General features: G+C 35.0%; 1 protein-coding gene across 3 annotated transcripts in view; it reads right to left on the reverse strand.

The window, feature by feature from the left end:
* The window catches only part of LCOR (ligand dependent nuclear receptor corepressor), a 126457-nt gene that overhangs the window by 35345 nt on the left and 69182 nt on the right, over positions 1-21930 (reverse strand). For all 3 annotated transcript variants that reach the window (XM_082854529.1, XM_082854530.1, XM_082854531.1), the window contains exon 5: positions 3625-3757. The gene's annotated coding sequence lies outside the window, so the exon portion shown is untranslated. The remainder of the gene's footprint in view (positions 1-3624; positions 3758-21930) is intronic.

Here is a 21930-nt window from a genome sequence, read left to right on the forward strand (position 1 = left end):
ACTCATAAAACTTTCAGCACTGGAAGGGTCCTTGAAAGTAAAATAAGATGGAAAATGTTTTGTGTAAATATATTACCATCACATCTCTCTCATCAACACACTATCAGGGAGACTAAACGCTTTTTGAGAAAAGCAGAGATTATGTTTGTTTACCCCTGTATACTCAGCACCTAATCTTGGTGTAAAGTATACATTCATATTAGTTGAGTAATAAATGGATCAATCAAATCAATCAACAAATAGTTCTTTAAAAAAAAACAATAAATGAGACAAATGTGATCTAAAGAGTAAGTGGCCTCTTCAGATCTGTACAGATGGCTAGTGGCAGACCCTTGATCAAAATGCTCCACCGTGACCTTTACACTTCCTTCCCACACTTCCTAGGCTTTAGAAGATGGGTCTCAGAAAACCTGAGTTTCCTTGCTCTTTTAAAGATTAACCATAGAAGGTCAATTACTTTACCTATAATATTTTGGAGCTGTAAGGAACTTTGATTTAGTCAGCAAAACCGACTAATAGCTATTAATATCTAAAATCACCACAAAAAACAAACACATTAAAATCACACAGGACTCCCAAGAACAATTTTTTTTCTGAAGGACAATATTCAGGATCAGAAGATAGTCATAAAGTCAGAATATTTATTTAATTCTCTGGAGTTTAACGAGGTTTGCTCTACCAATAATAACAGTTCTGTTCTATTAAGAAGGATTTTTAACCTTAAGTTTCCTCTCTATAAATAGAGACTATGAGCATGCTAGATGGTTTAAGGATAAAGGTATTCAACTAGGTAAGGTTCAGAAGTTACTACAATCACTGACAATGGTTCCTTAAATGTTTTAATAAACATTTTTAGCCATACAGTGCTTTTTTCAATCTCTCTACCCACTGGGTTTTCTTATCAATATTTCTTTCTATTTAAGATCCATTTTTTTCTTGCACAGCATACAATCCTCTGAATGACTGTATATAATTTAATGTTTTAATGTTATTGTATCTTTGTATCCTCTGAAAAGTTGGATAATATATAATAAAGAAAGCTTCCAAATAGGAAGCAAAATGAAGTAATTTATGAGATGTCTGTGTTTAACTAGATTAATAAATATTACAGAGACTTGTAAAGAGTCAGAGATTTTAGGATAAAGACCATAAATTGCTACCTTTGAGCTTTAAATGCCTGCAGCATATTTTGCCTCTTTATTGAATAACTAATATAATCAAGAAACAATTCATGTTTACGAATTGATGACATCTCTGCCATCTGAATTTCTACGTCTTTTGAAAGTTTCTTGAACACATTTCATTCTTTCATTTACTTAAAACACAATATCTATAAACCTAGCCATGCTTAGGGGAACATGCACAATTGAGTCAAATAAAAACAACAAATCAGGTCAAAGTTAAAACTACAGAAAAACATGTGAATGCTACATCATAGCCACCTGTTATGTTTTTAAAATGTAAACCTAACTTTTAGGAAAGTGTCAAATTTTCTGAGACAACTGACAAAGCAAGCTGAAAAGAAATGATTATGACAGCTGTAGAAGGTTTATTGTTCTTAAACTGGAATTTATTATAGAGTCCATACCACAAAAGCCTACTTTTATTTGCATCTAATGTTTCTACCTAGCTATATATTACCTGTTCATACTCCATTATTTAAAACATACAATTTGCAATACTTGGAAACAAAGGACTAAATCCAAATACCTGAATTATTTATTAAAAACAAAATATTCTCCTCAGATTAAACTGCCTGTTATATCTCTGGATACTTAACATTTTTGGTATTAATTTGAAGACTACTAATGCCCATCTTTGAGACATTTCCAAGAGGATTAATAAAATATCTAAAAATAACAATATTAATACATAAAGGGGAAACTTCCAACTGCAAAGCAATAGTTCTTTTTCTGAGCATCATATGCCAGTAGACAGACAAATATACAAACTTAACTTTACATACAATTTCAGAGGATTCTCATCTCTCAAGACTGATTCCAAGGTAAGAATTCCTCTCCAAAAGGGTATGTGCCCCAAACTAAATTTCTAAGTAAGAAAATTTACAAGAATTTTAACCTAAGTTATACCTACATGACAAAGGGATGGGACTAGTAGAGAAGCAGGTTAGACTTCTCTTCATCTATCTGCTTGTGATTAACCTCATTAACTCCCTCTAAGCAAAGACTGGATGACAAGTGCTTCCTCCATGTAAATTAGGAAGAGGAGTTCCTCTTTTCAGATAATGCATTTTCCTGCAGCATTAGACCCATGACTCAATAAACATCCTAAAGGAGAGGAGTAGCAGAGAAGCTGGGAAAGTATTTTATTTAGTTAATAAACTGAAATAACTGATCTATCAGTCATTTATACGTTAAATGTGAGTTACTTTAATAAAATAATCAAAAGTTCATAAAACTAACATTTTGAACATAATTTTGGAATCAGGGTACTTTATGGAAATGGTATTGTGAGCATGGAGGCCTTGGCTGGGAGCTTTAGGTGAGAGCGTACTAGAGGATATTAAAAGAGAAGTGAGAAGTACTAAAAGATTTAATTTTACCTGGGGATCTGATGGAAGAAGAAAAAAAAGTGCCTCTGGAAACAAAAATCTTATGTATTCCTTAATTTCATGTCACTTCACCTCATACTCCCTTTTGAAAATATTGATCACATTAACCAAAAGTTCAGCTGGTCTCCAAGTGTAACCAACCGATTAGAATCTGCATTATCAGACTTTTAACTAGTGTATAGGCAAAAATCACCCCTCAAACTTCGGAAAGAAGAAGGGAATTTCCAAAGGAATGAGAGGTGTAAACTAGAACATGTGAAGAAATATTAAAGAAAGTGGAATCACTGAGTCTGCTGAAGATGAAATAAGGATATTCAGCATTATCAGAAGTTTGTAAAAAACTTCGTTAGAGCCTATCATAGTAACCTCCATCTTGGAACTAGAGGGACGGCATAACTAAGGAATACAAATTCATTTAGAAAGAATTTCTCTAATTTTAATAATTTAAATTTTTTTAGTAAAACAAGGCTGTATTCAAGGAGAAAAAAAGTTTGCAAATCTAATTTTCAGATTAAGTTTTGTATTTTTTTTCTCCAAATGAAATTTCAGAGAGGAATTACTAAAATTTTACAGTTTGCTTTATGATTATCAGTGGCTAAAACAGTGACTTTTTTTTTTTTTTTTGGCTGCTCTGTGTGGCTTGCAGGATCTCAGTTCCCTGATCACGGAATGAACCTGGGCCACGGCAGTGGAAGCCTGGATTCCTAACCACTAGGCCACCAGGGAACTCCCAACAGTGACTATTTATGTAAGAAAATTTGTCTAACAAAATAAAGAACTACTGAGACCGTACAATTTTCACAGTTTAATAACAATTTTAAGAATTATTTAACTAAATCTTACATGGCACCATCACTGCAGAGCAAAAAGGAGGGAGAGGGGTTGCTTCACCTTATTCCAAATTTAACTTGACCAAAGGAATATAGAGAATTATAAAATATACTATAAAGAAAAATGTTTTTAAAGGTAATTCTTTTTTAAAATGACATTGAAATTAAGGAGACTAAGATAAGACAAGCAGATGCTAAATGTCATTCTTCACTGGAACCAACCTTTTCTACAAAAGACTGCATTGAGGAACTCTTCTGCTTGTCTCTCGAATCGAATGATTTTTGCTTGCTCTCGTTTAAGCAGAGCTTCTTGCCCAGCTCCCGAAGCTGGTTCATCCAGACCGACTAAGTGTCCCTGCAAAAATATTTGGTGAAATATTTGCACAAAAATCTTTCCCCATTCAATATCAAAAGCACAGATCCAAAATCAAAGACAAATGTTAGTAACAGATAAGACAAATCATTTTAATACAATTAAAATATTTTAAAACTTCAGGATAATATTTATCTCCACAAAAGTACAAAAACAAACTGAATAGAAAAATATGCCTTGGGTGTTTTTATCCATGTTTTTTGATTATGAGTTTTGTTTAAATTTATAGGTTAACTCTAATTGAACTATAATTACTAAAGGGAAAATTTCTTTGAGTATTCAAATACATCGGTTCTTATTACACTACAGCAACAGTTTATAGACAACCCAACTCAGATAAAAAGATATCTTAAACACCAAATCTCATTTGAGAATCATGTTTGCCCTCCTAGTATATTTTCTCTAGACACAAAACAAACATTTTAAAAGGGCCATTAGGAGGGAAAACTCAAAAATAATGCACCTGAATTCCTAATTCTGTCCCTAGAGTACTATTTTATAAATGATAACTTTCGAATCTTTAGTGGGTTGTGAAATTAATAGGTCAAAACTAGCACTAGAAGAAAAAAACTGAAAAACAATGCACTGCATTATAAGAGTTAAATAGTTCAGTATCTTAAGGGTAAAAATTTTATATATATATATGTTTGCTAAATAAATAAATAAATAAATAAATAAGTTTGCAATATAAAAATGTGTGTCCTAATCACAAAGTTTCAAAATGCTGCACCAGACGACTCCCAGAATATGCTCTCAGACTGCAGGAGCACTGGACTAGACTGACAAAGCTTTACACTTACTTCCACCCTTGTAGCTAATGAACAAATAGGAAACTATGATGGTAGAACATAAGAGTATGAAGAAAAAGTACATCTTTTAAGAGTTCAAGTGCATATAATTTTCTTCATTGCAATGTATCAACACATGCATTTACTTATACCATGAAAAACTTAAAAGTGCTCTAAATAAGAAAATGGGACATACCTTGGCACAATGAAAAGGAAGTAAACAAGATACCGAAGGCATGTTACAATCCACAAATGATTTCCTCAAAAATTTTAAATACACCCAATGATATCTGCAATTGGTTTTCTATGATTTCCCCATCACCGGACTGTGTCAACAGTGCAATCAAAATATGCATTTTGCAAAGACACATTCAGCATCAATTATATATTGTAAATAGTTCACTATGAAGAACTCTCGCACACTCAAATTAAAACAGTGATCCCTTAACATTTCCATGTAAGACATATTAAGTTTGCCACATAATTAGTTTAAAATTTTTTAAACAAAATATTTTAAATGTTATGAATCATTACACAAACCTCTATTATAGTTGTATTTGCCAACATTCTCTTCTATGGATTAAAGAAATTATTAAGAAAGTAACTTTTAAAAATGAATCACAAAAAATAATCTAAGTTTGATACAGATTTAACATTTAAAATGTAACAGGAACAGGTATTACAGAGAGTTCGATAAAATCCTCATTTACATTATACTTTAATGCCACTTCATTGTTTACTGATTTTCAAAAATCAGACATTACATGGCACAACTATACTTAAGTCTTTAGCCCTACATTCAGTCAGTGTGGTCAGACTTTGAACAGAATATCTATACTTAAACTATGTTTAATGTAGCATTCAGGCTACTTTCTAACCTAAATCAACACAGGGCAACTAACCTAGCATTCAATAAGGCAGTTGCTACATATTCTTTATTGAACCAAACACCAATTTATCAACTTGTACTCTGTAATATACAGCTTACTTTTAGTTGGTTCCTAATAATCACAGTACATCTATTCATTTTGTTTTTAAACAGTTTTACTGAGATATAATACACACACCATAGAATTCACCCATTTAAAGTAAAGTCAATGCTTTTTTAGTATATTCACATAAGTGTGGAACCATCACCATAATCTAACTTTAGAACATTTTTGTATCCCAAAAGGGAACCCTGCACCCAGTAACAGTCACTCCTCATTCTCCCAACCTTGGTCAACCACTGTATTATTTTCTGTCTCTATAAGACTTAACTAATTCTGGAAATTTCACATAACTGGAATTATACAATACTTGGTTTTTTGGTGACTCAGTTCTTTTTCCTAGAATAATATTTGCAAGGTTCATCCAAGTTGTAACATATATCAGTATTTACTTCCTTTTTACTGCCAAATAACATTCCGTTCTAAGGATATACAACATTTTATCCATTCATCAGCTGACGAACTTTTTGGGGTTGTTCCTACTTTTTGTCTACTGTGATATGAATAACAGTGCTTTTAATATCTGTGTACAAGTTTTTCTGTGGATATATATTTTCATTTCTCTTGGATATATACTTAGGAGTGGAATTTCTGGATCATATGGTAACTATGTTACTGTTTTGAGGAAGTGTCAAACTATGTTCCAAAGTAGCTGCACCACTTTATATTCCCAACAGCAATGAGGATTCCAATTTCTCTACATACTCATGAACATTTGTTATTTTTTTGATTACACCATCCTAATATACGAGAAGTGGTATCTCATGATTTAGATTTGCATTTCCCTAATGACTACTGATGTTAAGCACCTTTTTGTGTGCTATTGGTCAAATATCTCCTTCAGAGAAATGTATACTCATACAGTTTACCCAGTTTTTTTTTTTTTTTTTTTTTTTTTTGCGGTACGCAGGCCTCTCTCACTGTTGTGGCCTCTCCCGTTGCTGAGCACAGGCTCCAGACGCGCAGGCTCAGCCGGCCATGGCTCACGGGCTTAGCCGCTCTGCAGCACGTGGGATCTTCCCGGATCGGGGCACAAACCCATGTCCCCTGCATCGGCAGGCGGACTCTCAACCACTGAGCCACCAGGGAAGCCCTTGCCCAGTTTTTAATTGGGCTATTTATCTTTTTATTGTTGAGCTGTAAGAATTCTTGATATATTCTGGATACAAGTCCATTATCAGACATATAATTTGCAAATATTTTCTCCCGTCCATAAGCTTTCTTAACACTTCATTGATGCTACTGTTTAGAAGTACAAAAAAAGGTTTTAATTTTAATGAATTCCAATTTGTCTATTTTTTCTTTGTTATTTGTGCTTTTGGTATTGTATCTAAAAAACTAGTGGTTAACCCATGGTCGTGAAGATTTACTCCAATGTTTTCTTAAAATTTTATCGTTTTAGGACTTACTTTTGGATCTATAATCCATTTCAACTAAATTTTTCTGTATGGTATAAGAAGGAGTCCAACTTCCTTTGTGAAAAATCACTGGCCATAAATTTTACTTCTGGATCTCAGTTCTATACCATTGATCTCAATACATCTGTCCTTATGCCAGTAACACACTATGTTGATCATTATAGTTTTGTAGTAAGTTTTGAAATTGGGAAGTGTGAGTCCTGCCAATGTATTCTTTTATATGATTGTTTTGGCTATTCAGGGTCTCCTGAATTTTCATATGAATTTTAGGATCAACTTGTCAATTTCTGCAAAGAAACTGGCTAGGGTCTTGACAGGGAATGCACAGATCATCTGGGAGAAAATGCCGTTTTCATAACATTGAGACTTCCAATCCATGAACACGGGATGTCTTTCCATTAATTTAGATCTTCTTTAATTTCTTTCAACAGTGTTTTGTCATTTACAGTATATGGGTCTTCCACTTTTTGTTACATTTATTCCTAATATTTTATTTTTTAAAGCTATTGTAAATGGAATTTTCTTAATTTCCTGTTTAAATTGTTCATTGCTAATGTATAGAAATACAACTGTTCTTTTAAAATGCTGTATTCTGCTACTCTACTGAACTTGCTTATTAATCTAATAGTGTTTTGTAGATTTCTTAGGATTTTCTATACACAGTATCATGTCATCTGCAAATACAGATACTTTTACTATTTCTTTTACAATCTGGATAACTTTGGTTTCTTTTTATTGCTTAACTTGCAAAGATAGAACCTCTTGTAAAACGCCGAATAGAGAAATGATGAGAGTAGACGTCCTTGTCCTGTTCCTGATTTTAGGGAGAAACTGTCAGTCTTTTATTATTAAGTACCATGTTAGCTGTGTAGTTTCGTAGGTCAAGTAGAGGAAGTTCCCTGCTATTCTAGTTTGTTGGGCGTTTTCATGATGAAAAGGTGCTGGATTTGGCCAAGTGCTTTTTGGGGAGGCATCTATTGAGATGATCATGTGATTCCTGCCATTTATTCTATTAATACATTGCATTACATTAATTGATTTTGGGGTGTTGAACCAACCTTGCATTCCTGAGATAAATCTCACTTAATAATGGTGTATAATAGCTTTTATATGTTGCTGGATTTGGTATGCTATTATTGTGTTAAGGATTTTTGGTGGTGATACTGGTGTGTAGTTTTACGGACTAGTGATATTGGTCTGTAGTTCTGTTTTTTTGTGTCTTTGCCTGGTTCTGATTTTCAAATAATACTGGTTTCACAGAATGGGGAAATCTTCCTTCTTTATCTTAGACAAGTTTGTGAAGAAATGGTATTAATTCTTTTAAAAATATCTGGTAGAAATCACCAGTGAAGACATCTAGCCATAGGCTTTTCTTTTTTGAAAGTTTTAAAATGGCTAATTCAATCTCTACTTGTTCTAGGTCGTATTAATTTCCTAGGGCTACTATATTATCACAAACTGTACTCTCTCGAAGCTCTGGAGTCTCGAAGTCTAGGCTCCTTCTGAAGGCTCTGCGAAGAGTCCTTCCTTGCCTCTTCCTAGCTTCTGCTGGTTTCCAGCAGTCCTTGTTGTTTCCTGGCTTGTGACAGCATAACTCCAATTTTTTCCTCCATCTTTATATGCCCTTCTTCTCTGTTGTGTGTGTCTGTGTTTCCAACTCTCTCTCCTTATAAGGATACCAGTTATTGGATTTAGGGCCCACTTGAATCCGGTATAACTCCATCTTGACTTCATTACATCTGCAAAGACCCCATTTCCAAGTAAGGTCATGTTCACAGATACCAGGAGTTAGAACTTCAACATTATCTTTTTGGGGGGACACAATTCAACCTGCAACATACGTCTGATCAGATTTTCTGTTTCTCCTCAAGTCAGTTTCGGTAGTTTGTGTCTTTCTAGGCATTTACACTGATTTCATCTAAATTATCTAATATTTTGCATACATATTATCAACAGTATTCCCCTTATAATCCTTTTTATTGTTGTAAGGTTAGTAGTGGTCTCTCCTATATTGCTTGTAATTTACTAATTTGAATCTTCTTTTTATCTTGCTCAGCACTAAAGATTTATCAATTTTATTGATCTTTTCATAGAACCAACTTTTGGTTTGATGACATTCTTTATTTTACTATTTCATTTATTTCTGCTCTACTCATGTCCTTATTTCTGCTTATTTATGATTTAGTTTGCTCTTCTTTTTCTAGACCCAAGGTGGACAGTTAGGGTATTGATTTGAGATCTTTTTCATTTAATGTAGGCATTTGTAGCTATAAATTACCTTTTAAGCACTGCTAGCTATATCTCCTAAGTTTTGGTATGCTTTGGTTTTGTTTTTATCCATCTCAAACTATTTTCTAATTTCCTTTGTGATTTCTTCTTTGATCTGTTGGTTATTTAGAAATGCTTTGTATGATTTCCACATATTTGTGAATTCCTCACATTTCCTCTGTAACTGATTTCTAATTTCATTCCACTGTGACTGGAAAACATACTTTGTATAATTGCAATTCTTTAAAATTTATTTTTTTTTATGTCCCAGCACATGGTCTCTCCTGGAAAGTGTTTCATGTGCACTTGAGAAGAATGAATATTTTGCTCTTATTGGGTGGAGTGTTCTATAGATGTCTGCTAAGTTTAGTTGATTCATAGTGTTGTTCAAGTCTTCCATCTTTGTTGATCTTCTGCCTAGATGCTCTATCCATTACTGAAAGTGGGCTATTGATGTGTCCAACTATTATTGTTGAATTGTCTATTCCCCCCTTCAATTCTGTAGCATTTTGCTTCATGCATTTTGGGGCTCTGTTGTTAGAAGACAATACATTTATAGTTATAGACTGACCCTTTTCTCATTAGAAAATGTCTTTTTTTATCTCTAGTTCCCCAGCAGTGCGCAGCCTCTGATTGCACTTCTCAGAGGATGCTATCTTGAGCATGCACAGTCTCTCTGTCCACCAGGAATAACTATGAATTTAGCTCTTTGGCAGTTTTTTTTCTTGGGTCTCTCCTTTATAAGCTTCTGGTTGATCTGCCTATAGCGGTGTCACAAACCCAGCTGTTAGTCTCTACTAACTGTTCTACTGTTTTTGCCACACCCTGGGGCATAAATTGCATTCAGTCTGATCCAATAAGAGTGGAGCCTCATTGCAGGGGCAGGGTGTTGCCAGCATTTGAGGCTTGCTCCAACCCCAGGAGGGCACTTCCTCTTTTTCCTGGTTCTCTCTTTTAAACTTCTAACTTGTCTGCTATTTCACTTGTTGCTATTAGTATCATGGAGCTACCAGTCTCCTTTTAACTGTTCACCACAAAGATCTTCATTATTTTCAACATCTTTTCGCAAGCTCTGCTCCAAATAAAGTCAGTCTCCTTGGGAGAGCTACAGAGTTATCTGTTTTTAAGGCCTGCCTCTCCCTTAGGAAGAACCTTTGTGCCACTCTGCACAGGAACTGGGGGCTGCGACAGTGACCCAATTCTCTCAGAGTAACATCTGTGCTCTATGAGTGGGGGTGCCGGATGACTTGCCCCTCCTGGATGGAACTTCTGCGTTATGAATGAGGCCTGGCCCAGCAACTGGGGCCTACTATTCTCAGCCTGCTGTGCCTAGAGTAGACTTCCACTCACAGTAAAGGCTGAGTGAGGGAAGGGGGCCCTTACAGGCCTTTTGACCTCGCCTGCCTGCATGAAGGCTACTGCAACAAGAATCTAGAGTGTATAAAAGAGGCCCACAGTCTGCCCCTCCGGTTCAGAGTAGAGCGTCCCTCAAACTGAGCTCAGGGAAGTGGGTGGGAGTGGGTCATGGCTCATATGTCACTGACTCTTGTTCTTACTGAGATTTACTAGATTTTTTTTTTTTGAACAAATGATTCTCCATTTACTGTATGCCCTTAAGATAATTATTCCCTGAGTTTAAATAATTATTTTAAAATAATTTCACCAGTTAAATAGTTGTTTTGATTAAAATAATCCTAACCAAATAATAACCAAAGATGAAAAATATACCACAAAACCATATACTCTTTTCAAGTGCATCTCACCAAGTTAAAAATTTATAGCAATGGTGCATAAACAAAATGCAGCTCATCCTCCCTCATTGTACTTAAGTACACCAAAATTAGTCAACAAGAACAAAAAAGTTCCTATGACACAGAGCTAAAAAAGCTAATACAATAGTCAGAGGATAGGAAGTTAAAACAATTCATGTCATTTCCCCTCCCTCATACATGAATTCTAAAAAGAATCATTATGTATGGTGTGGCAAAAAACAACAAAATGATGTGACATACTCTTCTGTAAATAAAAAGCCACTGTTCTTTTGCATTTATTATCCCTATTTATTAAACAAGTTCTTGGCCCAGAACTAAATAGGAATAAAGCTTGAGATCAGAACTGGAATTTATATCACCTACGAGTTGCTTCCTTCACGATTCAGGAATTGGTCTACCTAGACTGGTTGGTTCATAGCCAGAGGTGATTCTGTCATATCAGAATCTACTGTGGGCTTCTTAAAAGCATACATGCCTAGAACATACTCCCAGAGCTTTTGATTCTGTACCTCTGGGGTAGGGAGTAGTCGTTATGTTTTTTAAATGCTCTCTCTGAAAACTGAAAAAAAGCATCATCGGTATCATACTTTAAAAATTATTACATATTTATAAAAAGTCTTTGTATTTGGGAAGGCAAACCCCACTTGTTATTTATATTTTCCAAAATGTCCTGGTTATTCTAGCTTTATTCTTTCAGACTGCATTTAAAATCACTCAGTCAATTCTGTTCCCACCACCACCAGCTCTCCAAAGAAGACGTGTTTTGATCTGAATAGGATTATATTTAGAAAGTAATTCAGGAAGAAGTAACATCCTTAAAAATATTCAGTCTTCTCTTTTAGGAACTGCTTTACATTTATTTTAAAATTTAATGAATCTCAAAATTCTGTTGTTTATTCATATATTTCCCACATATTTATTATTTTACGTTTTTACTGTCATGAAAAGAATGTTTATTTTCTAACTGCTAGCGCTGGCAAAATGAAGAATGTGTGCATATGTGCATGTAAAACGTAAAACTTAATTCTGTATACGGCTTTCAGGAGAAAGTGTAGGCCGTCTGTCTCCAGTTGCTATGTTCTCTGGTAGCCTCACCAGTTTATGTCAATTTTCCAACATCCTTTTAAGGGAGCTGTGAGAGTGGTAGGGAGAGGTAGAGGAAAAGGGAGCTGCAGCGAGTCGTCAACACTTTGTGGTCTAATGACTCATCACCCAAAGCAGAAAAAAGATATACTGAATGGGCTGAGATCTTCAACCAGAAAAGACCTCCAATTCTTTCTTAAGCTTTTGGTTATCTCAAACTATATAATCCATGTAATATATTCTTTTATCTTTTACTACTTTTTGGGGAATGGCAAAGAAACAAACTTCCAAAAGATGCTTCCAAATAAGTTTACAACTTTTCTCAACAACTTAAAGTACTATCTCTCTGTACTACTAGAAATGCTGAAGAAAATTCTTCAGGCTGAAGGGAAATGACACTACAAAGTTAAGAGAAATTAGAGATGATGTGAATAAAGAGGAGATAAACCATGATCATAAACTGGAAGGCTCAATATTGTTAATGTGACAGTTATCTCCAAACCGATCTATAGATTCAGTGCAATCCTAATCAAAATTCTAAAGGGCTTTTTTTTTTTTTAAAGAACAAGCTAATTTTAAAATTTATATAAAAGGTCAAGGATCTAGAGTAGCAAAGCAAGTCTGAAAAAGAAAGCAAAGTTAGGGGATTCATACTACTTGATTTCAAGATATAAAGATACAGCAGTCAAGACACTGTGGTATTGATGTAAGGATAGACATACAGTTTAATGGCACAGGACAGAGCTCAGAAATACACCTACATGTATATGATCAACTGACTTAAAGATGCCAAAGTAATTCAATTTGGAGGGGGAGAGGAGCTCTTTTCAACAAATGGTGCTAGAACTGGATTATCTTACAGAATATAATAAGCCTCAACACTTAACTCACACACCATATACAAAAATTAACTAGAAATGGATCATAAATCAAAATGTAAGAGTTAACATTACTAAACTTCTAGAAGAAAATATGCAATTTTCCTGTGTTTGATATTGGATTAGGCAAAGATTTCTTCAACAGGACAAAAACCCATGAATTTTAAGAGAAAAAACTGGCAAGGGGTTTTAGACAGAATATAATTTTTTTTAAAACAGCTAAAGGTTTTACAATGTTTCACATGGGTATGTATAGAGAAAGATGCTCAACATCACTAGTCATCAGGGAAATGAAAATTAAAATCACAATGAGATCCTACTACAGACCAACCAGAATGGCTAAAGTTTCAAAATGTTGTCAAAATGTGGAACGTTGGAACTCCCAATACATTGCTGATAGAAATGCAAAACATTTCAGTCACTTTGGTAAAACGTATGATAGTATTTCATAGGGTTAAATATGCAATTACAATACTACCTAGTAATTCCAATTCTAGGTATTTATCCCAGAGAAATGAAAATATATGCCCAAAGACTATGTGAATAAGCCTAACAGTCAACATCTGGAAACAATTCAAAGTCTATTAAAAAAATGAACGGATAAACAAATAGTGGCATATCCATGCTACAGAGACCTACTCAGCAACAAAAAGGAACAAAACATCATATACAAAATCAGGAATGAATATTTTAAAATTGTGCTAAGTGAAAGAAGTCAAAACCGAAAGACTACATATCTATAATTCCTATTATAGAAAATTCTAGAAAGAAAACTACAGTGATTGCCTGGGTCTGTAGGTCCAATAAAGGGACTGACTACAAAGGGGCATGAGAAAACGTTTTAAGGTGAGGAAACTGTCCTGTACCTTGACTGTGCTGGCAGTTATCAACTGTATACAATTACCAAAATCCATTAATCTGTACTCTAAAATGGATTTATTTTATTGTGTATAAATATTACCTCAATAAAAATAATTAAAAATAGGTTTAGGGTATTAAAGATGCTAGATACTGAATGTATCACTGAATTGTGACTCCTGAACTAACCATCTGAAATCAAAGAAATGATTTTTACTTACATTTTCAGAGTCACAAAGAAATGTGACACATTTTCAAAAACTCATGTGAATATCTTTCTCCTCAAGCAAGCATACTTTTAGGTTAAAAAACAGTATCGTTTACTTGCCATCTACTTCTTTGCATAGTATTCTGAATAGGTATGTCAGTGGCCATGAATTGCTGGTATTTTGATTTTTTTTGCTTTATCCTTAGATATAAATGAAGATAAGGAGGCTGATTATTGCCCAACATCTGGTCTTTGTTAATGAAGCTGTATGTAGATTGGACAAAAAAGTAGGTGTATACGTTAACAGTTCCTCACCAAAAGAACCAGATTCTCCCTACGAAAATGGAATCCAGTACTGGAACACAGAAAAGACCCAAAATGAACCCCAAATATCCTGTACCAGAAAGTAAGAAAGGGTTCAAAAAATGATGGGGACATGTCAAAAGTGACATAGGTTAACTTGAAGGGGTTCCCACTAACCAGATCTCGGACACTAGATGATAACCTATTGAACAGAATAAGAATCTTGACTCCAAACAAATAGAGGGAAAGAGAAAGCTTTTCCTCACAGTGTAAAGCCAACTAAACAATGTGAAAGAAATAACGGAGTTAGAAAGATCACTATTTTCAAATAATTGTAAAAATAACTTATTCCAGCAAGAAACTACCATCAATACTAAAACTGAAATGATGAAAGTTTGATGAGGAAAAAAATACATTGTCTCAACTTATCTGTGTAAAAATTACTTATTAATCACAAAGGGAAAAATAGTAACATTTCAGTGGACAAACCCAGTGGACATCAACCTTGCCAAGGTTAACATCACCTACTAAACTGACAAGAATACATCACTTACTTAATATTCTTGCTAAAAGATCATGACCTGAATTTAATCATGAAGTAACAACCTGAAAACCTAAATTGAGAGACATTCTACAAAATGAATGACGTGCACTCTTCAAAAATGTAAATGTCACTAAGAAATAAAAGGTTGAGGAACCATCTAGTTCAAAGGAGCCTAAAGAGTAGTGAAAATCAAATTCAATGAGCGATCTTAAATTGGATTTTTGGACTAAAGGAGTGGGTAAAAAGCTATTAAAGTAATTAGGACAACTGGTAAAATTTAAACGAGATTCATAGATTAGATATATATCAAAGTAACTTTCCTGATTTTTGGTAACTGTACTGTGTAGTTAAGTAAGTGGATATCCTTATTCTTAGGAAACAGAGAAATAAACATGAAAATATTTAAGAGTAAAGAGGTATGAAGGGTATGATGCCCATAACTTATTCTCATGTGGTTCAGGAAAATGTGTGTGTGTGTTACATGTAGTATCTATGACAGAGAAAGAATGAGAATGAATTAATAAGGCAAATGTGGCAAAATGTTAAATGGTGATTGGCACATGAAAATTTCTGTGCTATTCTTTTAACTTTTTTATAAATGTGAAATTATTTGAAAGTTAAAAGTTTAAAAAAGTAGGTTGGACAAATGCTGAATCTTACTTTTCTTCTACAAGCCAAATCTCCCTTGTTCTTCTCCCACCCTCTTCTCTATAATCCTAGCTGTTCTGCCATTAAATTATATTTGCTTGTGTTGTTGCTCTGATACACAGTTAGAGGAAGAATAACAAAGAGAATAGTAAGTAGGATATGGAAGTTAAAAACTTTCAGCATTCTCTTAATCTCAACAACCTGATGAAGATATTCAAAACAGAATAAAACATTTTCTGTCAAGGGCCAGATAGTAAATATTTTAGGCTTTGCAGGCCACATACAGTAACATCTCTTTTTTCCCCCTCCAAAACCACCTCTTTAAGCTTGCAGGCATTACAAAAACAGACTGTGGGCTGGATTTGGAAATAGGTCACAGCTTTCTGACCCCTGATAGAATTATTAAATTTCTCTAAGAACTATACAAAAGTAGCTCTACTGATCCCTGAAAATAGCAAGGACATTACTGAATAAATGAAGCAACAAAATTATATCGGCATGGTAGTTAGTTCTCAGGGCAATAAACAGTTAATAAAGTTAAACTTTAAACAAAAAATAAAGATTAACATTTCTTAAAGTTTCTTTTGTAACTCTAAAGTTTATCACCTTTGAGTTTGGGTTGGGGGGATAAGAATGGGGAAGGTCACTTACATAGCTGCAGATTTTCTTTTTAAGAGATAACACCTCAAGAAAGGAAATAAAAGAAAAAATAAGTTTCACCTGGGAAAGGTAAGATGGCCTATATTTAAGAAGTGTGATACAAAACTGAAGGGGTGACATTTTAGAGCTGTTCCTGTCTGAATTCAAGACCATTCCCACGCTGTACTGGGATTCTCCAAATTTAAATGGTATTTTTAAAAAATTCACACCATATAGTATAGAAAATCTGGGAATTAGAAGCATATGTATGCATGCAGGTTTTGTAATAATTATGTTAGAAAGGCCTATGTGAGTAGAACATGGGCCTATAGCTATAGTCATGTCCGCTACCCATGGCTTACTGACATTTCAAGCAATGAGCTAAAAAGAGCTGACAAGATGCAACTCATTGATTTAAATACCACTCTCCTATGTCTTATTATTTTAAATGCCAGCAAGTCTTAGGGAAAATGGCTCCACCATGTTAAATGCTTATACTCTTTAAGGTCAGTTACCTAAAAAGAAACGTTCTTACTTCGTGTAAATTATTACTTTTTACATTAACCAAGTATGAATTGTTGTGCTTAATACAATATTTACTGTATGTCAATGTTACCTTCAATTTTGTTAAGCAGACCAACAGGTTAAAGAATAGGAAAACAACAAAGTTTGAAGCCTGAATACATATCAAGAGTTAAATAAGGTATTAAAAATGTACAACAAACTTACCACGAATGACTCTTACCAGTATATATAATTGTTATTACTGTACTTGGAAATTAAGCCTAAAGTGCAAGTACCAAATGATTATTATTACCATTATACTTAATGTAACAGTATCTATAATCAGCACTTACTGTTATAGTTTTCCTTCCATTACACATGTATGGTTTTTAAAACATTAAAAGACAAATGCAAGCCGCCGCAGTCAATAACAAGTGTTTCTTATATCCTTCCACTAGTTGGAAATTAAAAGTTTATACTATTCCAATTATCATCCACAACCCAATTTCAATCAGAAGACTTCCTGAATTTCTAATCTGCTCTCAGTAATGACTGTGGGTTTCCTAGGTGCTCAAGACCACTATAAACACAAGGATATCCAACTTCACATTGGAGGTAACAGTATTACAAAGCCTAGCTGAGGGTAATCCTGCCTTTTTCTAAACTCCTATAGCACTTTATATATGCTGCTCTCACAGAACTAGTTTTATATAACCTGTATTGTATTTATTTATATATAAATATTTCTTACCTCCTCCACTAGACTACAGATTTCTTGAAAATAGCATCTGTGGCTAAACTTTTAATTATTCACAGTACCTTTATTTCAACCACAGTGGCTGGTGCCTTTTGACAAAATAAGTGTGAAGTATACAGTTGTTCATTTTAAATTCAGAAACAAGGAATTGAAGAAATCTTTTAAAAGAAAAAATAAATCTAAGAAATAAAAGGGCAAAGATTTAATATTGTTAAGATGTCAATACTGCCCCAAATCATTTACACATTTAATGTACCCCCCATCAAAATTCCAATGCTGTTTTTTGCAGAAATACAAAAATCCATTCTAATATTCATATGGAATCTCAAGGGACTCCAAATAGCCAAAACAACTTTGAAAAAGAGAAAAAAGTTGGAGGTACCACACTTTCTAATTTTAAAACTTATTACAAAGCTACAGTAATCAAAACAATATGGTACTCGGTTGTTTACATATCTTGGCAATTGTAAATAATGTTGCAATGAACATGGGGTGCATAGATCTTTTCCAATTAGTTTTTGTAATCTTTGGATAAATACCCAAAGTGGGACAGCTGGATCATATGGTAGTTCTGTTCTTAATTTTTTTTTTTTTTTTTTGCGGTACGCGGGCCTCTCACCGTTGTGGCCTCTCCCGTTGCAGAACACAGGCTCCGGATGCGCAGGCTCAGCGGCCATGGCTCACGGGCCTAGCCACTCTGCGGCATGTGGGATCTTCCCGGACCGGGGCACGAACCCATGTCCCCTGCATCGGCAGGCAGACTCTCAACCACTGCACCACCAGGGAAGCCCCTCTTAATTTTTTTGAGGAATCTCCACACTGTTTTCCATAGTGGCTGTACCAATTTACATTCCCACCAACTGTGTATAAGGGTTCCCTTTTCTCCACATCAATGAATGGATAAAGAAGATGTGATATATATATATATAATGGAATATTATTCAGCCATAAAAAGATGAAATCTTGCCATCTGTGACAACATGGATAAAACCTGAGGGTATTAAGCTAAGTAAAATAAGTCAGATGGAGAAAGAAAAATATCATGTGTGGAATATAACAAGCAAAACCAAAAGAACAAAATAATGAACAAAACAAACCAAACACATAGATACTAAGAACGGTGGTGGGGGGGGAGATAAAGGGTATCAACTGTATGGTGATTTTTGGTGGTGAGCATGCTGTAGTGTATATATAAAGTAGAAATACAATGTGCACACATAAAACATATAATGTTATAAACCAGTTATGTCAATTAAAGATAAATTTTAAAAAACCAATATGGTACTGACATAAAGACAGACACATAGAATAATGGAATAGAATAGAGAGTCCAGAAATAAACCCTCACATATATGGCCAAATGATTTTTGACAAGGGTGCCAAGACCATTCAACGGGGGAAAAGACCAATGGTGTTGGGAAAACTGGATAACCACATGTAAAAAGCATAAAGTTGGATCCTTACCTTATAACATATACAAAAATAAACTCAAAATGGATAAAGACCTAAAACTATAAAACCCTTTGAAGAAAACATAGTGGGAAAAGCTTCATAACATTGGATTTGGCAATGATTTTTTGGATATAACACCAAAAAAACAGGCAGCAAAAGTAAAAACAGATAAACTGGTTTACATCAAAATTTTAAAAACTTCTGTTTATCAAATGACATAATCAACAGAGTGAAAAGGCAACCTACAAACTGGGAGAAAATATTTGCAAATCATGTATTTGATAGGGGCTGAATATTCACAAAGAACTCCTACAACTTAACAACAACAAAACTTGATTTAAAAATGGGGAAGGTGGGCTTCCCTGGTGGCGCAGTGGTTGAGAGTCCGCCTGCTGATGCAGGGGACACGGGTTCATGCCCCGGTCCCGGAAGATCCCACATGCCGCGGAGCGGCTGGGCCTGTGAGCCATGGCCGCTGAGCCTGCGCGTCCGGAGCCTGTGCTCCGCAACGGGAGAGGCCACAACAGTGAGAGGCCCGCGTATGGCAAAAAAAAAAAAAAAAAAAAAAATGGGGAAGGTACTTGACAAGACATTTCTCCAAAGATGATAAACAACCAACAAACACATGAAAAGATGCTCAACATCACAAATTATTAGGGAATGCAAATTAAAACCATAATGAGATACCATCTTCCATCCATTAGATGGCTATGTAAAAATAAAAAATAAGCAAAAAATAACAAATGTTGGCAAGGATGTGGATAAACTGAAATCCTTACGCACTGTTGGTGGGAATGTAAAATAAATGGTGCAACTGATGTGGAAAACGTTTGGTGGTCCCCCAGAAAAGAGAACTACCATATGATCCAGCAATTCTACTTCTGGGTATTTATCCAAAGGAAACAAAAACACCAACTCAAAAAGATGTTCACTGCAGCATGAATTACAATAGCCAAGATATGGAAGTAACCTAAGTGTCCGTAGATATATGAATGGATAAAGAAAATGTGGTCAGTCCTACTATTTATACACACACACACACACACCCACACACACACACACACACAGGAATAATACTAAGCTTTTTATGGAAATCTTGCCATTTGTGACAACATGGATACACCTTTAGGGCATTATACTAAATAAGTCAGACAAAGACAAATATTGTATGATCTCACTTTTATGTGGAATCTAAAAACAAAACAAAACACCTGAACTCATAGAGAACAGACTGGTGGTGGTGGGAGGGTGCAAAATGGGTGAGGGTAGTCAAAAAGTACAAACTTCCAGTTGCAAAATCAGTAAGTTTTAGGGATGTAATGTGCAGCATGGTGATTGTAGTTAATAATACTGTATTAAAGGGACTTCCCTGGTGGCAGAGTGGTTAAGAATCCTCCTGCCAATGCAGGGGACACGGGTTCGAGCCCTGGTCTGGGAAGATCCCACATGCCGTGGAGCAACTAAGCCCATGTGCCACAACTACTGAGCCCGCGCTTCGCAACAAGAGAAGCCACCGCCATGAGAAGCCCACGCACCGCAACGAAGAGAGCAGCCCCTGCTCACGGCAACTAGAGAAAGCCCACGTGTAGCAACGAAGCCCCAGCGCAGCCAAAAATAAATAAATAAAATAAATAAATTTGTAAAAAAAAAAAATACTGTATTATATATTTGAAAGTTGCTAAGAGTAAATCTTAAAGTTCTTATCACAAGGAAAAAAAACTATAACTATGTGTGGTGATGGATGTTAACTAGACTTACTGTGATGATCATTTTGCAACATACACAAATACTGACCATTATGTTGTACACCTGAAACTAGTAAGTTATGTTTCAATTATACCTCAATTAGAAAAAAAATAAAAAATAATAACCAAAAAATGGTTTCAAAAATGCATTGCTGGGCAACACAATCTTATTGATTTTCTTGAAACTATCTTTTTTTTGTTGCTGGTACAAGCAGAAAACTCCAAGTAGCAATTCAAGTGAGAGGAATAAAGTTACTATAGCCTATTCCCCCTTGTTATTTTTTTAAAACACTGCCATCATAGTTGAGAGTTCCTCACTGTTCTTTGCCCTCAGTGTGAGCAAGTCAATTAGCCAGGATTCTTATACGTAGGCATTCTTGCCTCGCTGAATTCCTGCCAACTGTTAACACCTACAGTTACACTGACTATATTCTAACTTCAATAAGAATCTCTCATCACCATTCAGTAACTAATTTCTTGTTGGTTCTTGCCTTCTTCAACTGTTCCCTCCTTTTAATAACTAATTTCTTCCTCTCCTCCAGTTTCTTTTCTTTCAAGAGTATAAATATTATGTGTTTCCCCCTCCTCTCCAAAATATCTTTACTTAAACCAACTGCCCATTCCTTCTATGGTCCTGTTTCCTTCATCATCCCTGACACTGACAACTTTTCAAACTAGTAGTCTATATCCGTTTCTTAACTCCCACACCACTCACTTATTCATTAACCCTGTCAGACTTATAGTCTGGCTCCCACAACCAGTGTTCTTGAGAAGCTATTCTCTCAAAGCCCAATGGAGTATGTTTGGGGGTACTTCCTCAACCCATTTAGGGTCCATTTTAGGAAATGGCATAGAAGTCCGTATCAGAGCAACAAACGTGACAATCCATAGCCCTACTTATCACCCAGGATGGGGCCAGGAAGATGTCTGATTCAAGATGGGCAACCCATTTATTCTATGATTCTACCTTCCTTTCAATCTGATTCTTCTTCCTACTTTCTAAAACGAAGGTTTTCTTCAGTTTTCACTATTTTGCGCTTTACCTCTCACCAAAGATCTCACCTGCTCAAATAAACCAATCACTGTATGTATTCAGGAACACTCCAAATATGTATTCAGCTCAGACCTCTTCTTTCAACTCAATTTCCACAACTCTGTCTCCTGGACACTTCCAACTAAATGCTTACTTTCATCGCAAACTGCTTCCAGCAAATAACCTCATTATCCTCACCATAAAAATTGGGCACTACACCTTTCCCCGTCTTACTTCTCGACCTCTGTTAATTCACCATGCTAAGTCA

The sequence above is a fragment of the Leucopleurus acutus genome (assembly GCF_964270905.1).
Source record: "Leucopleurus acutus genome assembly, chromosome: 14".
In the NCBI taxonomy this organism is placed as follows: Eukaryota; Metazoa; Chordata; class Mammalia; order Artiodactyla; family Delphinidae; genus Leucopleurus; species Leucopleurus acutus.